This window comes from Rhamphochromis sp. 'chilingali' (assembly GCF_963969265.1).
Source record: "Rhamphochromis sp. 'chilingali' genome assembly, chromosome: 17".
NCBI lineage: Eukaryota > Metazoa > Chordata > Actinopteri > Cichliformes > Cichlidae > Rhamphochromis > Rhamphochromis sp. 'chilingali'.
This window is the reverse complement of record NC_137944.1, coordinates 22,215,032-22,236,354: the sequence shown is the minus strand read 5'-3', so window position 1 is coordinate 22,236,354 and position 21,323 is coordinate 22,215,032. Positions and strand designations below refer to the sequence as shown.

Here is a 21,323-nt window from a genome sequence, read left to right as displayed (position 1 = left end):
CGCAGTCACAGGTGAAGTGCACTGCCACATAAATTGGTTGTTTGTGCTGTTACTGCTGCTACCTAAGAGCTGACCTGAGGCTGACTTTTTCAACACCTTCTGTTAAAGCCTACACGAAGATAAAGAGGAGAAAGCCACAGCAACCGGGCCCGACGGCAGGATTTATCTCAGGTCTGCTGAGCTTCTGTGTGTTAACGTTCCCCCTGGATTATCGCACAAAGGAATTCGACAGAGACTCCTGTGCTCTTTTTAATGCAGAGAAAATGAGCGAAAATTGAGTGTGGAGGCTCAGTGATCAGGTTAGTCAGGCTTTTGTCAGTAATCGACACAAAAGAAACTGCCCGACAGTGACTCGCCTGTGTTAACCAATTCAATTATGAGCTCTCAAACGAAGGAAGGAAATCTCCTTTTTGTTGCTTCTTCTGAAAGCACAAGAGCACTTATGCATTTCTACTACTGCTTAAATAAACTCATAAACCTGAAAGCAGTAAACGGAAAGTATTACTTCTGACTAAATAGGAGCAAAGAAAGACAGGAAAACTTTTATTTTTCTATTCAACATTCATTTCCTGAATTAAATGGATTGAGCTCAGCATAACCCAGACTGTTATGTGAACGTGACCTTGTTACTGAGCGCACATTTAATTATCTTTATGCGCCGACTTTCCAGCGTCGGAAACCAGGTGAGGATTTCAAACACATCCGATGAATGATGGGGCCCCAAATTAGGATGGGCCAGTGGAAATAACTAAAGAGACACTTAGGATGCAGCAAACTAATGGAAATGCACACATGCTTTTGATATCTCTCAATAATACCACTCAACACTGTGTAAACCCATCAAACACACCTGTCGCCAGCAAAAATACCTCTTAACCCCTCTTAACCTGAAGTATGTACTTAATATTTTATAAACCTACCATAAATTCACTGTTGATTATCATCATCAAAGATTAAAAATACATTGAAACACATTATGAGATTAGCAGAGATAAGGTTACTGCAAAGTAAAACAGATTTCTGGTCCATTTAAAAGCCACCTGACATGACACAGTTCAGAAATGAACCACTTCTAGCTCCTTAACACAAATATCTAATTAGCCAATCACGTGTCAGCATCTCAGTGCATTTAAGTGTTCAGACATTGGAAAGGTGACCTGCTTCCAGCAAGATGGCACACGAAATCACCTGGAACTGTTTTCTTGAACATGATAGATGGTTAACTACTAATGCAATAGAGCACTTTGGGATCTAGTGGAGCAGGAGAGGCACTTTGTTGAATCTGCCCCAGGAAGATATTTAAGGATGATCAGCCATCAGTCAGCCATTGGGATCCAGTGTTGGCTGTGTCCAAGCCAGCTGTTTACACCTGTATCTTATACAAACTGTTGCAAGCAAGAAGAAAATCATCGGGACTTTAGCAAAGCTGTGAGTCAAACCCAGAGGCAACAACTTCTCACTTCTAAGACAAGCTGTTTGCTTAGTCTTTGCTTCTACAAACCATCTGACTTCCCCCCACATGCTGCCTCTGCCGATTCAGCACTTCCTCCTTGAGGGCAGGTATCAAGTAGGATTTGTCAAGATACTCGGAAAGCCTTGCGTTTGACTTTTTGAAACGTGTTCTCAATCCACGGCATTTAGTGAAACCAGTCAGACTCACTGTTTTGCTAAACAGTGACACTAGACTGGGATCAGATGGAAAAAAATAAAGTTATCTGAGTGGAGTGATAGGATAAAAGGATAGCTGTAAACCAGAAAACTGGCATTACTTTTATTTGCTTCTAAGTCTGTGTATTCAGTCAGATAATTTAATTTTCCTAATTTGTTTCACTGATAAACAGAAAGTAAAATCAAGTTTCTTTGAGTCATCACGCCCATTTAGTTATCAATGCATTAGTGAGATGGGAAGCGGAGGAGGTGGAGGCAGGCAGCCCTTTAAGCTAAGTGAAGTCAGCTGAATTGCAAATAATTAAATCACAACTTTATCGTTGCCTCACTGGCAAACTATCGCTTGATGTGACTCACTGAAAAATGAATGCCATTTGGCTGCCGCACAGAGACAAGGAGAGACGCTGAAACACTGAAAAGGTATGAGGTCATTCTCTGAACCCTGCTTAAAAACTGGAAAATTAACTTTCAAAGTATTCAAAAAGCACCACGCCTCTTTAATGTCAAAACGAGAGGGTTGACCACTATTTACTGAACCACACCAATCTAAAAGGCCAATTTGGGCAGAAGCCACCAGCAGCGTTGTGGATATAAACAATAAAGAGTAGCACATTGCTGTAACTAAATGGTTACAGTAATAAAACTCCTGGTCCCAAATTTAGTAGTCACATTACAGTTATCACTTTTATTTTAAGTCACTATGGCCTACAGCCAGTACTGCAGTTGGACCTTGTGTTTGCCGTTTCACATTTTCGTTCTTTCTTTCTACTGTCTGGCTTTGAGGTACGCTTTATTAAAGAGTAGAAAAAGAAAGATTTTGTGTATGCTTTATATGCATATGTATGTGTGGGTACATGTAAAGATTACACTGCAATGAATGTAAGAAATCACTCACAGGAGATACGTAACTAAACTAATGCATTACTTCATTAAAATTATAATGCTTAATACAGTGCAATAAATACCTACCTGTGTGTAGTGTGAAGAAGTGGCCAAAGTTTTTTTTTTTTTTTTTATTTTAGTTAATTCTGCAATAATTCACTTTAATAAGAAGAAAGACAGCAGAAATGCAGAACTGCTGATCAATACAAGCAAGATGCGAATGATAGTTAATTCCTCAGTGGGCCAACAGATGGAAGAAACTTGGAGAGAGCAAGTGAGTTGATGGTATCAAATCTAATTGAGAGAAGATTAAGACTTATCTTAATTTTTAAATGGACTTTCGATTTTCTCAAGGAGTCCTCTTTTAATAGATAGACGTCAATAACTGAGTGCCACCATATCTAATTAGCAAGAGCTGATCTAAAACCTCCCCAGAAGTCCACGAACAGACGGTAAACATCGTGGTCGCCATGTCAGGTGCAGGGTCAAGATCCTTTCACACAATCCTCATCAGTCCATAGAAGTCCAGGCGACAAATCTAATCTGACTCATTTCTTTTAAATAACCAGTGTTGATGTCCGATGTTGATGTGTAGAAATTCCTTGGAAATTTGTGGGAATGGAGTTGTTTGCTTGCAAAACCCTGCCATCATGTGAAAAACTGTCTGCTGCAATCATGGTAATTTTTATGTTTTCACTGCTGTTGATGAATCACATGTTTCTGTTTGGCAGGAATTGTGGTCTGACGATAGCCGTGCAGATCCGTGAAACAAACCCTGAAGCAGAAACAGCAACTTCAAGGTTAAACTGCGTTTTCTCATAGGAACACTGAGAGCTGGACAAGCAGCAGTGAGAAAAGTGAGACAGTCTCACATCCCTTTGCTTTTGCTAGATTGCTGCAAAGGACAAAACAGAGACTGCAATTCACACGGAGCAAATCTTTTCCATCGCTTTTCACTGCGAAGAAGCAGGAGGCAGAGGCAACTGAAGGCTGAACAAGAATAACAAGTCGGCCTACATTTACATTTGGAAACTTTTCATTAGCAGATCACGTGAACTCCAGGTGTCGAGACTTCATCCGCTATAGCGCTTAAACACATTGATCAGCAACATCGGCACTCACTCACAGCGGAGGTGCCGTCATGGACTCTGGATGAAGGCCGCTTAGCTTCGATCACACCGAAACTGATATCACTGTGACACATTTCTTTACTGTAACAGCTGCTGATGTGACTCACTTGAAGCAGAGTGCATTACATACTGCTGCTCAGGTTATCTCAGCATGCTACCAAAGAAAAACAACAGGCTGGACTATGCAAATATAATTACCTATAGCCATAGCCATAGCCTCAAAAAATGACTTATTAACTGTTACAACTAATGAAGGATATGAGTAATCAAAGGGAGAGAAAAAAAACAGCCAACAAAGACCTCGCAGAAGCCTCTTCTTAAATGCTTTTTAACTGATAAATAATCTGGTTTGCAGATGCCAAAGAAGTCTGCGTTTATGCTTTAGTGAATGACATTCTAGTATTCTTTAAATACCTTACTAATCAACAGGTATTTGTGTTTGTGTGATATACCCTAGGCTTGCTAGCGTTACCCGATAAGCTAGTCCGTCACGTTGTCTCCGACGGTGTGGAAACTGCAACTTCAATCTGTGTCCACAAACCAGTGACATACATCTTTTATGGACTACAGCTCTGTCTGGCTAACAACCTAAACTCTAGAGATAATCAGCCTTATCTCATGAGAGATGATGAAAAGTTGTAAATCTTCACATTTTTTAAATGGTAGGCTATTCATTTTCAGCGTATCAACAAACAGATTTATCAACAAGTACATTTCTGCCCCACTCATCCAAACAGAGAGCTCATTGAGTCTTGAGGAGCACTGTGGTCAAGTCTCTTGGTCTGTGAGGCATGTACACGTGAATATAATGTGTGTCCTTGTGCCTGCCACCTTGGATTTGTATGTTTTTCCAGAGGCTATAGCTATAAGCACTTTTAAGTGCAGGAACATTGAGCCTTTGACCTCACTTTGACTTTACAGCTCATCATCCTGTTGTCCCGTACAAATGTTCACCTCTCTCTTTCTCATGAACAGGCCGTAAACTAGGCTTGACCCTTGTCACCGTGGCGACCAGGTCTTGGGAACTCTGTCGCCACGGAGACTCCATCACCTTTGCTTCCTGGCTCCTAATATGGCTGTGTCATTCACACAGTGCTTCCTGTTGTTTGGTGAGTTCAGACTGAGGAACAATTTGTTTCTTTAAGTTTTTTTCTCAATTTTTTAATACCCTTTTCAATCTTTTGTTTCTCTCTCTCATAAACACATACACTAACACACCCAAGAACGCACGAATACCCACAAAAATAACACATAACATGCAAAAGCCACAAACGCAAGACCTGTTAAAAAGTCAAACAGTGGCACGGCAATAAAGCGGGAGACAAAGCAGCAGATAGGAATCGGTCTGTCGGTAGGTTTGTCAACATCAAAACAGGAAAACTGTTTCTAGTAAACAGTTCCCACACAAAACACCAGAAACACAGTCAACATGCAGGAAATACACACATGTCTCAGTTCCCACACATAGCCACAGACTTACAGTCTCACCTATGGAAATAATAATAATAATATTAATAAAAAGGAGCTCACACAGCTGAGTTCCCACACAGTTTGAGTACAGTAAGGCCAAATGCACACTCACACAGGGAACAATACTGAGAGAATCAAGAAGCAGGAAGCATTTTAGAAAAGAGAGAACAAGAAACAAGTGCAGTAACAGACAAGGAAGGGAGGAAACGGAGAGAAAGAGGGAGTGTGAGAAAGGATTAAGATCAAAGCATTTGAAAACAGAGTTAGGATAAGGTGAGAGGAGGAGAAAAGGGAGGAAAGACGGAAGAATGAAGATAGAGGGACAGAAAAAGTTCATATTCGGGCTGTCACATGGCTGTTAAGCAACGCCAATTGATTGTGGGAAAGAAAAATGTTCAATCTCCTCCATCTATCATCAAAGAGGGTTTTTTGTTGTTTGTTTGTTTTTTTAAGCTACGCACATTTCCTGAATATACGCGCACACACGTGTGCATGGACTAAAAACTGAGCTTAATGTGTGACTGTTGGAAACACAAATCTCCCATTCATCCCAGATTTCATGTGTGTCTTGTCGTCACTGCACTATAAAATACACAGTAAAACTTTGTAGCTTCAATTGTTTTCAAACCACTTTTATTGTGAATAAAGCAGCTTTGAAACACTATATCAAGATATGCTGTATTCTAGTGTCAATCAAAAGGACAATGAATCTGAGGTTGACCTGAAGTTCACACTGAGATCTTCATTTAAGCAAACTACTTTCAAACTACTTGGAATAAATTACTCCCACTGTGCTTTTATGTTCTGCAAAGAAAGTCCTCAGATCACTTACAGCCTTCATGCTTCTCTCACATTTTCACAACAGTCCCCTCCTTGTTTTCTCTTGTACAGTTCATTTGAATTTGTTCCCTTTAGCTACATGTTGAGCAAAAAACTTCTCCAAAAGTTGTAAAACCTATCAGATGCTTTCTGTTGCTATAACGGGATTTCAAAGCAAGACTCATTTAGCAAATATAAATACGACAACAGTGAGTGGCGCCTCTCTTTAATTATCTGCAGAGCTGTCTAAACAAAATGACCAACTTAAATCAAGTTAATGCTAAAGTGTAACAAGAAGTTTACATCAAAGGCAGTTTGACATATTAGCCGGCAGCTGGAATAATCATAACTTAAACATGTGATGCTCAGTTCATACCACTGACAGCTGCATGTTGTCTGTATGTGACTGATAATTAAGTGTCCGAATAAATCGCGTCCGTTTTCAGTCATTTTCTATTAGATCAGGCATGTCAAAGTAATTTTACAACGTGGGGCACGTCCACCCCACTTTGACTCCAGTGGGCCGGACCAGCAAAAACTCCTCTTTCTGTTAGTGTAAAGAAGTTTAACTACGCATTTAATCCCAGAGATATTTTAATGTATAATAAGAAGTGAAATTTCAACAATACATTGCAGTTTTTCTACATGATAAATTAATGCTTCTTTGGGCTTAAACTCAAACATAAACTGTAAGAAGTAAATGTGTGCAGTGGGCCCATTCTGGCCCCCGGACATCAAACAGTAAAGTTTATCTGATAATATCACTTCTTAAATTTCTTCTAGATTGAAATGCTTGCACATGGAGGAGAGGCTAGACACGGATGGTTGCTCCTGCTGGTCTAAGTCATCTAACTGTCTAATAGTAGTCTAATCCTCCAAAGTGTAACTCATATTCACCTTATTTAAAGAAAAACCAAAAACATAAGCAGCCAAAGAAGTTGCTCTACACATCTGCACTTCTTTTTTGCTCCTTGCTTAAAAATGTGGTCACATAAGTGAGACAGCGAGAGTTCGTTTCTGCTTTTCCTCGAAAAGTTCTTAATCAGTTCTAATTGATCTCTGTTGGGCAATCAAACACCACTGCTCTGACCCAAATGCCTCCAGATCAAAGAATGCAAGTGTGCCACTTTTGAAAAGGACACAGTTGGAATACGACGAATTTTCCCTAAATTTGCTGATAAAATGACGCCTGTAGAGTGAAAACTGTGGACTCAGCAGCAGGTTACAGAGAAAAACTTCAGAAGAAATGTTTTGCTTCGCACACTCTGTCGGCTAATTTATCCACTCTAGCTGTGACTATTCTGTCCGCTCAAACTAAAGGGGTTTATTTCTTCACAACAAATAACAAACAAATCATTTGAAGATGATGCACGTATTGTGCAAACTATACGTTTTTATGTCAGTTTTAAAGGACATTTCTGCAAAATTCCATTCATATACATATATATATATATATATATATTTATTTATTTTATTTTATTTTTAATATAAATAATAAACTACAATAAATCTAATTATTTTTTTTAATTTTCTTAATTGTTTAGCCTGTTGAGCCAACATACTGGTACCTGGTCTTGCACCATTAACTGTAAATGATCTAGCTCCACTGGAAAACAACAAAACTCAACTCCAAACGTAAAATCAAACAATCAGTCCCTTTCTTACAAAACAATCTTATTCTCTCCTATTCCAGCCCTTCACTTCTACTCTCTCTCTCTCTCTCTTTCCGTTCCCATTCCTCCCGTTCCCATTCTCCCATAAACCCCCCAAAAACAATCCTTTCATATCCTGCGCTGGCGTGAGAAAACCACAAGAAAAATGACAAGGGTCCAGAAAAGAGGGAGAGAAACGGTGTGAAAAGTGAGAGTAGGGTAGAGGTCATGATGGGAGAAAGTGGGCAGGAAGGAAGGAGGGCGAGCGCGAGAGAACGAGAGACAGAGAGCGCGAGAAGAGGAAAGGAGGAAGCAGGTGGTCTTAAATAAACAAAACATGCAAACTGAGTCAGGTGTAGCACTCAAAGAGGAAGGAAGAAAGAAAGGGAAGAAATGTGGTTTGTAACAGATGGGGCCATGAGGGCAGAATTAAAATTTAGACTGGTCAATATTTCATTATTGATAAGTGTTTGGCAGTGGGTTCGATTTCAGCAGGAGGGAAGAAGAGTTCTTCTTGCAGCTCATTTAAAATCTGCAAATATGTAGAATTAATATCTTTGAAGTCTGGGACAGATATCTGCTGGTGTTAAAGCAAAATTTCAGCGTATATCTGTGAGGAAAACAAATCCTCATGTTGTTTTTTACCTTTTTAATTTATTCTGGAAGAAAGTGGTTTGAAGGAAGATTAAACTGAGTGATTGCTGAAGTACAAACTGAGCTTCAAAGGACATTTTACGCTCTAATTTGCTGTTGGTGTTCATGCTTTTCCTTTTAACCTGCCATTTGCCCTAACTGGAAGAGCTGGGAATTAGGGCTGGGCGATATGGCCTAAAATTCATATCACGATATAATTTGAAGCATGTGTGGTAACGATATATATCGCGATATATTCTTTTCTTCTGTATAACGTATTTTCCACACTATAAAGCACACTTAAAATCCTTTAATTTTCTCAAAAATCGAGAGTGTGCCTTATGTATGAATTCTGGTTGTGCTTACTGACCTCGAACCGATTTTGGCGTGCAGAAATCTGTTAAAAAATGTTTTAGTACAACTTTGGTAAGCCACACTGCTTAATGGATTGTCAGAGCATTACGGTCTAAATTCTTTAATCTTTAATAAAATCATCAGCGTTGCCGCTTTACCAGGTGTAACAATTAAGTTTAACATCCAGGCATCCATGAAAACAGAAGTTATTAAATTTATTGGAGTTAGAAGTTAGCAGGTAGTTAGCTCGCTAGTTTCCACCTAAACATGACATACCATGTTCTGAGTGATTTTTGAAACTAATTAAAGCGTACAGCTCTGCGACCACTTCCGATATAAATGAAGACAGAAAACTAAACAGCAGTGGCGTTTGTAGGGTTACTGAAGTTGGACTACCTGGTATATAATGTTGTGCTACGTGATTGCTAGCGACACAGCTATGTTAGCATAACATTAGCACAGTGAAGCTGGAGGATGAACGCCAACTTTTTTTCCACTCGATAGAAGTTAACGTGAGGGATTCTGGTGGTCAGGGACAAATGCAATCGCATAGCAGGATGCTATACACGGGGCAAATTTCAGTCAGGAGAACAACTGAGATTATTCATCCACAATACAAGGTTAGTTATTAATATACTGCAACAACATGGGAATAGAGCAGCTGCAAGAGAATTCAACATTATGTTCATCTCTGTGCTATGACTGTCGGCATAATTTGCAGATGATAATGGTTGTAGCCACTGTGATGCTTTCGACCAAAACAGGTGCAGCTTGATGACATCATCAACATGCGCTATCGCGATACAAAATCTCTATCGTTGGCCAAATTTATATTGTTTCTATCGTATATCGTTTAAATCGCCCACCCCTACTGGGAATGCTGATTCATTGCATTATTATTATTGTATTGTGGCATCTGCTAAAAGCAAACTTGGCCAACATTTATGTTCACAGTGACTGGGGAGTGAATAGAAAGAAATGCCTGAGACAGACAGAGGGAGACATCAGGAGAGACAGGAATGAGTCACAGTGCTTCCCAGCAGCAAGAGATGGTGAGAGCATCAATCACACAACAGACACACATGGATGCTAGTACCAAGGCGCGTGCACACACACACTGAAGAAAATGCAGATCCAAGTGGGCAAGCTCCACCACCAAGGTTGTAATTAACAAAGTGCCTATTAGGGAGAAATACAGCAAACTGCTAACTCAATCAATGAAAGCAAGAAATCTCAAAGAAATTTCTACCTGATACAGATGAGTGTGTGTATCACAGCTTTATAACCCTATTCTTGAGAGAAAGGTGGGTTTTTACACTCCACACACACATGCACACACGCACGCACACACAAATCTGTTTTATATTGACTGGAAACTGCTTCAAGAGAGGTTTATTCAGCTCATTTAACACAAAAAAGAGCAGATATTATCCTCTGCGTGAGCGAGAGTGCTAAAACACAGGGGCAAAATCCACCACCAACTGTGCTCACTACGTAAAAGGTGGCATTAAAGATGCATGAAGCTTGCATGTACATGCACACACACGCAGCTGCTTCTAGTCAGCAGAGTTATGTAACAGCACTGCAGTAAACTAGGAGCCTCCCACTGAGACGGAGAGAGGAAGGAGAGCCAGACAGATGGAGACATTTACACCGAGCGCGAAGTTTGATGAGTGAAATCAGACTGAATGAGTGAATTTACTCTTTCAAGCTATCTGTCATTGGCACCGATATATGGCCTCGTGTGATTGACAGCAGGGAGTCAGGTCTCTGGCTGGGACTGACCTATAACACACAGGATGCTCCAGCTGGCAACATTTGCTGTCCTTTCACTACCAAAGAAGCGATCGATGAGGCCGATCGGCAGTGATCAGTCGGTAATGTTACGTAATGACGAGTACAGTAGGTCAGCCATGTAACGAGGTAGCATTCTGCATTTTCTTAATTCAAAACGTGACACATTAAAGCCTGAAATACAATTGTTCCCTTCGACACACAAAGGGGAATTTCAGTTTTCTGTGATGATGCAACAATCAGAAATTATTTTATTGATCTACTTTGTGTATTGGCCAGCCACCACTAATCGCATAGGACACACAACTCAGTATTGACACACAAATCAAAACGCTCCAACAGTTTCAAAGCGAAGACAAACGACAAGCAGCTTCAAAGAAAGTAGAGCCAGAACCTGTTGCAAAAACTAATATGTCCCCTCTGATTTTCTCATTTTATATCTGGAAGTTTTTTGGCCTGCATTACAAAAAATGGCCTCTGCAATAAATATAGGTATATTTCATTGTCATGCCATGTGAAACCTAATGAGTTTTTTTCCAAGTCACAATTTGTAATGGTCACAAGTCAGACGGCTTCTTCCTTGTGACTATGCTGCAAAGCATTTTGCAATACCTAAAACTTTCTGTGGTAAGAGGTGACCCTTACAAGTTCATAAAAGTTTAAAATTGCACAGTAATACATGTCATATATGTACTGACCTCATGACTGATCCAGACACAGATCTCTGTGGTATCACACAGAGATGCAATACCTGGAGGTCAAAATAATAATAAAAAAAAAAACACAAACTAATGAATAACATCTTTAAACATGTGGCATGTGAATATTAACAGTTTTCCATAAAAATAAAGTTTAAAGGAAATTAAACTGATCCTTCTGGCAAAAAACATCATAAACAGTTTTTTTAAGGTGGAAATCTATATTTCAGCCTGGATTTATATAATGAAAATAGCCTGTAAATATAATCTCTTATATTTATCTGTACATGGACATGAATTATTTGCCGTTGAAGTGCATCTTCCAAAAAAAGTAGGACATTCAGCTTTCTGAGATTTGGGTTAAATTGTTAAAAAAAAAAAAAAAAGAGCAGCCTTAACCCAAACCATCATCCATTTCTAAACCTAACCAACAACCTAACTACCAAAAGACTAAAAATACTCTTCTTTTGTGGGATTTGAGCACCAGTTCCTTGAGTGAAAGTCCTGTGTGGAGTTATCTGAGTAAACAACTCCACAGGACCAGTCTGTCAGTATTCATCCATCTTCCTCTCATTAATATACGGTCAAAGTCACCGAGAGTCAGTGACAGAGCAGATGTTTTTCTGCTCTTTTAAAATACGCATCCAATCACACACACACACACACACACACACACACACACACACACACACACACACACACACACACACACACACACCCAACTGCCCTCAGGCCAACCATTACTGATGTGTTTTGTGGCTGTTGTTGGGCCTGTGTGTGTTTATGTGTTTCACTCTTGGTTTTATGGATTTCTGGTCACTATTACTGACTGCAGTCCAACTTGTTTTGTATAGTGTGAAATATAAAAAAGTAAAGCTGTAAAAAAAAAAAAGGAATGGAAACAGTGAGTTCAGTGTTAAGGCTTCTGGATAAAGTCCATAAAACCTTTTTTTATTATTATTGTGAAACAAATATTTGTATAGTATTTGTATTATTTTTTTTATTTGATGTAAATCTCCTTCCTCCTTTAGAGATTTTTAAGGTGTGGTTGGGTTTTTTTCTGTTTTCATGTGTGTTGTGATTAATTTGAGTTACAGAAAAAAAATTTGAGCAGCTTCTTGTCACATTAGCCTCGTGTTTATACCACTGCGGTGCTCTGAGGTTAGGATAAATGATGCGCTGAGCAAGCTGCAGGTCAGCTCTTAATGCATGATGAGGTTTGCATTTACATCTGGTTCATTTCCATATCACACGAATCTTATTAAGCAAAACTGCTGTGAGCTCAAAACCCAAACAAGCAAGCACCATTTGCACATCCAACAACATGTGGCAACTCCGCCAGCCTCTTTGCTGTGCTAAAATAATTTACAGGCATTTCACAGAAATTTAATAACAAATACGTTTTTGATTTTTTTCAGCATCATCTCTCCAGATGTCCCCTAAAATGAAGCACAGCTTTGTGATTTTTAAAAAATAAATTCTTACAATGAAGTTACTTACAAGAGTAAACGATTTATTGTGTTAAAACATAAATTTATGCTAATGTTCTCTATTTATTTTCAAAGATAACAACTGCTGGTCAAATCTCTGCATTTAGCATACCTTTTAGCAGGTTATAGGTCTTAAACAATGTCTTTTTATTAAGAGTTTTTCTTTTATACATATAAACAAAAAGAGAAGAACAGGATTACAGATGATCTGTACATTCGGGGTAATTAGCTTTAAGGCTGTGATATAAAGAAAAAACAGAAAGGGAAATAAAGAAAAAAAAAGAGAGAAATATAAACGTGTATAATATTTCCCCAAATAACATAATCCCTGCAAAATAATCCTATTCATTCCTATCCAGGTCACTGCTCTAGACCTGTACACTGTGTTTCCACACCTGACATAAGAGAGTTTGCTGAAAAATTCATATAGATTTTGAAATGCAGAAATTTTCCAGTTTTAGACACGACATGAGGTCATTTAACCACTGTTTGTGAGTGGGAGGGGCAGCGTCCCGCCACCTCAGTAGGATTGCCCTCCTGGCCAACAGAATGATAACGCCTGTCTTTTAGAGGCCGTAGAAGCTCCTTATTCCCACTGACGCCAAACAGAGCAAGAAGGGGGCCAGGGGCCAGCGTCACACTGAGAATCCTGAACAGGGCATAAACATTTTACATTTTGAAGTAGGCCTACCGTAATTTTCGGGCTATAAGCCGCTACTTTTTGCACAAGCTTTGAACCCTGCGGCTTTTAGTCAGGTGCGGCTTTTCTATGGATTGTCCATGAGCGGATTTGTTTTGTTTGTTCCGCTGTTGTACGGCACTACGTTGCCTGGCGGAAGGATCGGGGTTCAAGAGTGGTATTTTGGTCACATGTCCATCCGCCAGGCAACGTAGTGCCGTACGAAGTAGCGCGAAAAACAAACTTCAAAGTAGCGCTACGCGTTCAGCTGGAGGCGTGGATGATGAGCGGCGATAAACTTGCGAAAAGCAAGTTATGCCCAACTCCACCGGTGGATTCTGACAGCGTGGAAAAGTGTGAAAACATCCACGATCACCAACGGATTTCGAAGGGCTGGACTGCTGCATGATGGAGAGGAGGACACCGCCACGGCCCTTCTGAGGGTGTTCGACTCTGACACTGACAACGAGGATTTCTTTGTTTGGTTTTGAAAGTGACAACGAAGGAGAGAAGCGGAGAGTGGATGACGAAGCCACCCTGAGCCTGTTCGTTTCCGACACTGGAGAAGAGGACTTTGGTGGTTTTAGTGCGCAGGAAGAAGAGAAAGATGGTGAATGACTGACTTTTCTTCTTGTTAAAGCCGTGTCACTGCACCTGAGCCTAAAAGGTAGGCCGAATCTATTTTTCTGGTGTGCTGTAGGTTATTATGTACTACATTTGTTACTTATTTATGAAGCACAGTACATGTTTTGTACTTGTAATTACCGCTACTTGTACATATACCCTAAAAAGTTATGCAAATATGTACCCATAACTTGTTTTTCAAAATATTAATAAAAGGGGTGTGTCTCCAAACAGCCGTCTCTTTCCTGACAATTCCCTTTGTGCATCTTCTTTTACATATGATAAGTCAACATTGAAACACCTGCGGCTTTTAGTCAGGTGCGGCTAATGTATGTACAAAACAGGATTTTCCCCTGATTTTAGCTTGTGCGGCTAATATTCAGGTGCGCTCTGTAGTCCGGGAAATACGGTACTTACAGCTGCTCTCTTGTTTCCCAAGAGGTCACCGCAGTGTATGGATCAACCTGGCAGAGATTTTTATGCCAGATGTCGGCTTGTTACCCTCCTGGGGCTGGGTTTATGTTTCCTCCTCCTCCTAATTTCAAACCAACAACCTTCCGCATATTTGAACTTTAACTGTCTTTTTTTCTTATTTTGTATTTTTATTCATATTAACTGTTTGTGAGGGGTTTTTCCCCACGTTTCAGGGTACTCTCTGTAAACAAATTCCGTAGGCCACTGATTACAACTATAATCATCTTAATAAAACGAAAAGAATTTTTAAAAACAGCTTCCCCCAAAGTTTCTTTGTCCCTCATCATCACCTGAGAGCTTTGCTGTTTGCTTGTCTGTAGCGAGAGAGGGGCGGGAACAATGTGCTGACACACACACACACATTCAGTTCTGCATTCCTCGCATATCGTATACCGATAGCACTCACATACCTGGCTAATCGCCTGCTGGGTGGAAAAATAGCACACCTATAATATGTCTTTGACTAAAGTATTTGTTGACTCTGCATCTACACTATGTCACGAATGCAAAAAACAGATCCGTGAAAGTAACCTGTGCTGCTGCTGCTCTGACTACAGTTTAACTCTCTCAACGACCCCTAACGGTCCACACGCCACAGTCTGGGAACCGCTGGCATCCGTGGTTCACCACTGTGCAAAGCTACTGACGTGCAAATAACTCTTTCATAAAAACACTTTTAGTGTCTGTGTTAGTGATAAGTTATTAACATGAACAAAGTTACTGCTGTGATGAGTCCAAATGCTATAAATAAGAAGACTTCAAATAACTGAACAGACTGGTGTGTTTGTCTCTCTCTCTCTCTCTCTCTGTGTCTCTCTCTTTCCCTGTGGTGACAGGCAGAAGCGTAAAACGATTAATGAGGACTGATTGTGATTTACACACAGTGGCTCCTATTTCTCACATTTTTTTCAATCCAGATGTTTCTCTCCTACCTCCATATTCTAGCTATGTGTTGATAAACCCTCATTTCACCAATGCAGGCGTTTGTCACTCTGTCCTCCATCTTTTCTATCCTTTGAATGACTTGGTCAGATTATAGTGATTAGTGAGTGTGACATCAAGCCAGTCATTTATGTAACCCTGTATTACAGTGTCTGCAAGGTCATCTGCTAGATTAGACCAATGAACATGATAGGATCACTCAGTGGATTAGGTTACCTGGCATGCAAGTATAAACAGCGTAAGATCAAGCTGATTTGTTGCAAATTAAACAGCGGGGGCAGATTTCCTATTGTGACATGACAACAGGGTACCAGCTACTATCTAGCTCCCATGAAATCGGCGCAAAAGAAAAGTTAACGCGCAGACTGGCATGTGGTAAAATTTGTGACATGAATTGAAAATAACAGTTTGCTTGTAGCAAACTTGGCAAATCTGGCCTCCAGTAAGCTGTCGCGGCGCCGTGCCACGATGGATTAGTAAAGTAAACAAGCACTCAAATGGTTTCATTATTTCATTAACTTTAACTGCCACTTTGTGGGTCATTTAGTTTGGTATGCAAATATTAAGAGGCACATGGCTTTTCAGAATTCGAGGAAATCAGATGTAGTAAAAGGTGAAGACACTAATCCAGAGAGCTCCACCTTTGGGCCGCAGACAAGGTCATTTCATTTTGGATTGAAGTAATCTCCTTAAGAAGGCCACCAAAGAAGGACAACAAAGTTGTCGAGTAGCCAGCCTGCACTCTTTTGGGTAACACAATGGTGGCATTCCTGCAAAGGTGGGCAGTCAACCATGCAAATAAACAGATTATAAATAATTACGGGTCAGAAAGAGACCTTTGAATCAGACTGTGCTACTCCTGAGATTGTTTAGCCTCATGCTCGTTTTTATTTATCAATTATTTTATTGTATTAAGTTGATTTACTGAACCCTTTCTTCATTAGAGGATCAGCCAGTTCCGTGAAATAATTGAAAAAGAAATCTACTTTTTTGTAGGAACGTGGGCAAAATAACACAAACTGCTGAAAATAACTGAAACGAGCTCATCTGCATCAAAGGAAAGTTGAAATTTCAAGAAAATATAACAATTTTTAGTAGGTGAGTGCTGGGAGTCTTTGCTCTCCAGGTCAGTGTGTGTGTGTGTGTGTGTGTGTGTGGGGGGGGGGGGGGGGGGGGGGGGTCTGTGTGCTTCTGGCTGTTTTTTTCTTTTTTTTTTACAGTTCTGCTAAGCGAGACCTTCTTATCTCATTGTGTTTGTATTCTGAATACAATGACAATAAAGGCTTTCTATTTGATTCTATTCTATTCTATTAATCGAATTCAAAACACAGCGACTTTTGAGGTCAGTGGGTGTAACTTAACGAGCGACGTACTCGACGGGGTTCATAAAATTACATCCAGTTCTCAAAATTAAGTGAAACAATAATGGCTATGTGAGCTATAAGTGACTCTGTATGAACCAACACGAGCTTCTGCTGTATTCACATTAAATGTACTCTTTGTCATGATTCTTACGCACTGCCTTGTATCTGTAGGTACTTAATTCTCACACCACAATGCTTCTGATAACGTCCCTAATCTGACGTTAGTCCAACAGCCTGCTGTTAGTATGGAGCTGCACATATATACATATATATTTGATAAAGACAAATAACGAGTATTTTGATGCTTTACTAGTTGTCTTGAGTTGCCTATGATGTCAGTTCTGAGAAAGCTGATTATGTAATGTGACACGCTCATAACCGAAAAGATCGACACAGCACACGGTCTGGACTCATCGCCCCCACCCCCCACGCTGCCCTTTTTCTTTTACCTTATCACTTTTCTTAATCCCATTTGTAGAGCTGACTCCCTTTCACTCTTATCTCTGTGTGAGCATTAGGTGGTGTTCCTGCTGAGGGTGATTTTCAACAAAGACAACAGGAAAATGTCCCTGCAGGTCAAGCAGAACAAATCAAAGGCAGTGCACTGGATGCAAAACGTCTTTTCAAAAGACTCTTCGCCTCTCTGTGTGGCAGCTTAAATGACCTAAAAAATAGCCACAAACACAGAGTTTACAGAGAAATAAACAAGAACATTTCAGGGTATGTAAGATATCAATGCATATCCCAGCTGTTACAGGGTAAGATGCAGGGTACACAGAGGCAGAGCCTTCAGCTATCAGACCCCTTTCTGTGGAACAAGCTCCCACTCTGGGTTCAGTAAACACACACCTGCTCTGCTGCTAAGATTAGGTTTAAAACTTTCCTTATTGAATCCTTGTCTCTCTGCGCACCTCTTTTGTCTCCTCCTTTCCCCATCGCCCACTAACTCGTCACAGAAGATGGCTGCCCTCTTTGAGCCCACTTGTTACTGTAAACAAAGGAAGTTTGTCATTCCCACTGTGGGGTTTTCTCTAATATTGGTGAATCTTTAACCTTACAATATATGGCAGCTTGAGATGATCATTGTTGCGAACATGTGCTATATGAATAAAATTGACCTTAAATGAATTTACTTAATTGAACGCAAGAAACAAGGACAAAAGCTGCACAGTGATCATCTTATCTCACTTATATCGACTGTTTCCAACTAGCAGCCCAGACTGTACAAGACTCAAGCCCAATTTGGTCCGATTTGATGCCTAAATTATAAATATAACTGTCTCAACAGCCCCAATATGTGCCCTTGCCTTTAGGGGAAAGGCCTGCCTCCTTGTATAAGAACAGACGAGAGCTCGGCATGCTCCCCGCACAAGCCCTTGTAAGGCAGAAGTTTCTTAGCTTTTCTCCGCGTTGTGTAAATATGGGCTCCTTGACCAAATTGTATCAGCTGCACACACACTCAGACACACACCCTCTCCCCTTCTGTGACCTCAATATTGTGGGGTTACACATACAATGGTTTCACTCAGGCAGAGCCAACCAGCCAGCTTACTGACGATCTAGCTAATTCTAGTAGCTACAGTCAGTGCATAGAGCACTAACTACATAGAGGAGCGGGGGTGGGAGGGCGGGATATTGTTATCCCAAAACTTGGAGCTCTGCCCACAGTTAGAGGAGGGGGTTGTTTTCAGGTACTACATCTGTTTGTTTTTCCTTTAGCAGGCTAAAAACATGAATGAATGCAAACACAAGCAACCTTTGTGGCTGTGAAGGGTCGGGGGAAACGTAGTCGTACACAGACATATAACTTCTAAACTGATATAAAAACCAAACGCTCAAGATGGTTCTGGATGTTGTAAAATAAGAACTGAAAAGTCCTTTTCTATTTCAAAACAAAGTGGCTCACCCAAAAGCCATAATAAAACTTCCTCTTCCAGGTTTGCTTCCACCTTGTTTGTTCTGCCAGCAGTTTTCCAGCTCTGTTATAATGGTCCTGTCAACACTTTACAATGGTGTTTTTATGAGGCAAAATCACTCTGGTCCAGAGGGGATTTTTTTTAGCTCTACTTTGCTACTGGAAGAAAGATGTGCTGACATGCCATATTAAGATCTATTAATACATCCATGAGGCTAATCAGCATGCACAGGAAATGAGGAAAACTCTCCATGGTTAACCAAAGCATACATGGAGTTCATTTCCATTTTTAGACCTGCTAAACTATCCAAAACATGATGTATGGCAGACAAAACAGGACGGGAAGTAAAATCTTGCCAAAATGTCAGACAGAGTACAAGATTACCACAAGCAAAGTAAATTCCAACCTGCCATTTTTTCCAAACAGTTTGTTGAAATTATTACATTATTCCCCAAATCTCTCATACTAATGAGCTCTCAGACCACTCCAATCCCTGCAGTCCCTCGCTCAGCTTGTTTTATGACTTTACAGATCTTGACTGTACAGTCTTGGTTCACTCTCATCGACCTAATTTTCAGCAGCTGCTAACATGATAGGCACGTCAGCTTCACGAGATCTTAACATCATTTGTAGTCTTTTCCAGGCCTAAAATAAAGCAAGTCTGTCGAAGCTGCAGGCGTGTCACTTTGTCAGCGACGTGTGACGCAAATGTACACGTTTTTATTTGTAACTTATTAATAAAAATGCTTTGCACGGAGCATTTGGTAGTAATAATAACAACAAGCACGGTTTATCTGTATTGTACTGACTGGAATCTCCTTTATTCGGATGAAAGGCAACCTTCTCATTAATTACGACGAGTAAAAGGTCAAAATGAATGAAAAACACAAGTGGATTATCTTTCCTCTCAGTGACAAATAAAGTCACTGTTCTGTCTGCTTTAGTTTTAGCAGACTAATCTGTGGGGCTTGTACCTCCCGGCAGTTTCAAAATCTACTAAGAGGAGCTCAGACATATTCTGATCTAAAAAAAAATTAGGCTAGGGCAGCTAAATCGGGGCTAAAATTAGAACCAAAACATGCAGCGGCTCCCCCGTGTAATGTGTCCACAGGAGACACACTATATTTTTTTGTTACTTGTGATGCCTTTTCCTGCTTTAATATTACGCATCAAGAGCACACCAGTCTTTTGAATTCAGCTGAAAGCCTTTAAATTTCCAACATTTGGCTGATCTCAGTGCTGGCCTTCGACACAACAAACACTTGAAGTGCATGTTTGGGATCCCGGTTCCCTGTGGCGGCTCATCCCGGGTGAGCCGGCCAGGAGTCACGGTGTCCACAGAGCGACTTCCTATTCATGTCCCCTTGGTTATGTAAGCTAGGACATCGCGCTAATGTCAGTGAAGGGGAAGGAGAAATTTGAAGAGGAAAAAAAAGAAGCAAGAGGGGGGTTTACATGGAAACTACAAATAGTACAAATAATGCTATGGCTGTTTCTCACATTTTTCTCTTCACACCCTCTCCATCTCCTCTACAGACTCCAGTACCCTCCAGACAGAACTGGACTTGGCATATTTTCAAAAGGCAAAGATGACACTGGGTGCAAATCCTCGGGAGTCCACATCTCCGAGGATCTCACCTGGACGACCAACTGCTCCAAACTGGTCAAGAAGGCTCACCAGCACCTCTTCTTCTTGAGGACTCTGAGGAAGAACCACCTGTCCTCAGACATCCTGGTGAACTTCTATCGTTGCACCATCGAGAGCATCCTGACCAACTGTATAACAGTCTGGTACGGGAACTGCTCTGCCTCGGACCGGAAGGCGTTGCAGAGGGTCGTGAAAACTGCCCAGCGCATCGCCGGAGCACCACTTCCTGCCATAAAAGACATCTACAGGAAGCGGTGTCTGAAAAGGGCTGGGAAAATCATCAGAGACCCCAGTCAACCATCACATGGACTCTTCACCCTCCTGCCCTCTGGGAGGCGCCACAGGAGCCTCCGCACTAAGACCACCAGGTACCGGAACAGCTTCTTCCCCACAGCTGTCAGACTCCTGAACTCCGCCTCCTGACCCACGTTAACACATGGACTGAACATACACACACCCACAATGGACAACTGTACCCTCAAACACACAATAATAACATGGACTGAACCACCACTAGCACTTTATATAGCCTCTGTAGAAATTATCCACATATCTCACTTATCTTAACTGCACTACTGTATAGCTCTGTGTAAATAATCATTCTGTACATTCGATAATTTTTAACCCTACAACTGTCTACAACTTGCATAGTTCCCATTTCTGTATAGCTGTATATCTCAGATTCTGTAAAGTTATTTATTTCATATTCTGTATAGTTTTTCATATTTATATCCTGTTCATAGCCTGTACATAGCTCGTACTCACTACAGCCTGTACTTATAGTTATAGAATATTCACAACATACTTCATACCGTGTACATTATAACATACCATAATAGACCCATCCTGTAATATACTTACATATCTATACTATTGCTAATATATATTGTAATATATCTATATCACTAAAGCACTTCTGGATGGATGCAAACTGCATTTCGTTGCCCTGTACCTGTGCATGTGCAATGACAATAAAGTTGAATTCTATTCTATTCTATTCTAAATGATAGCATGCCCACTGTGACCGGAGGTCTGGTTCTCTGTGTGTGCATGCTGTGAGGCAGGGTAAGCCGGGTAATCTCCAAG

General features: G+C 40.5%; 1 protein-coding gene across 1 annotated transcript in view; it reads right to left on the bottom strand.

Annotated features, from left to right (window-relative positions):
• The window catches only part of slc45a4a (solute carrier family 45 member 4a), a 54,827-nt gene that overhangs the window by 10,826 nt on the left and 22,678 nt on the right, over positions 1 to 21,323 (bottom strand). The gene's annotated exons all lie outside the window — the stretch shown is intronic.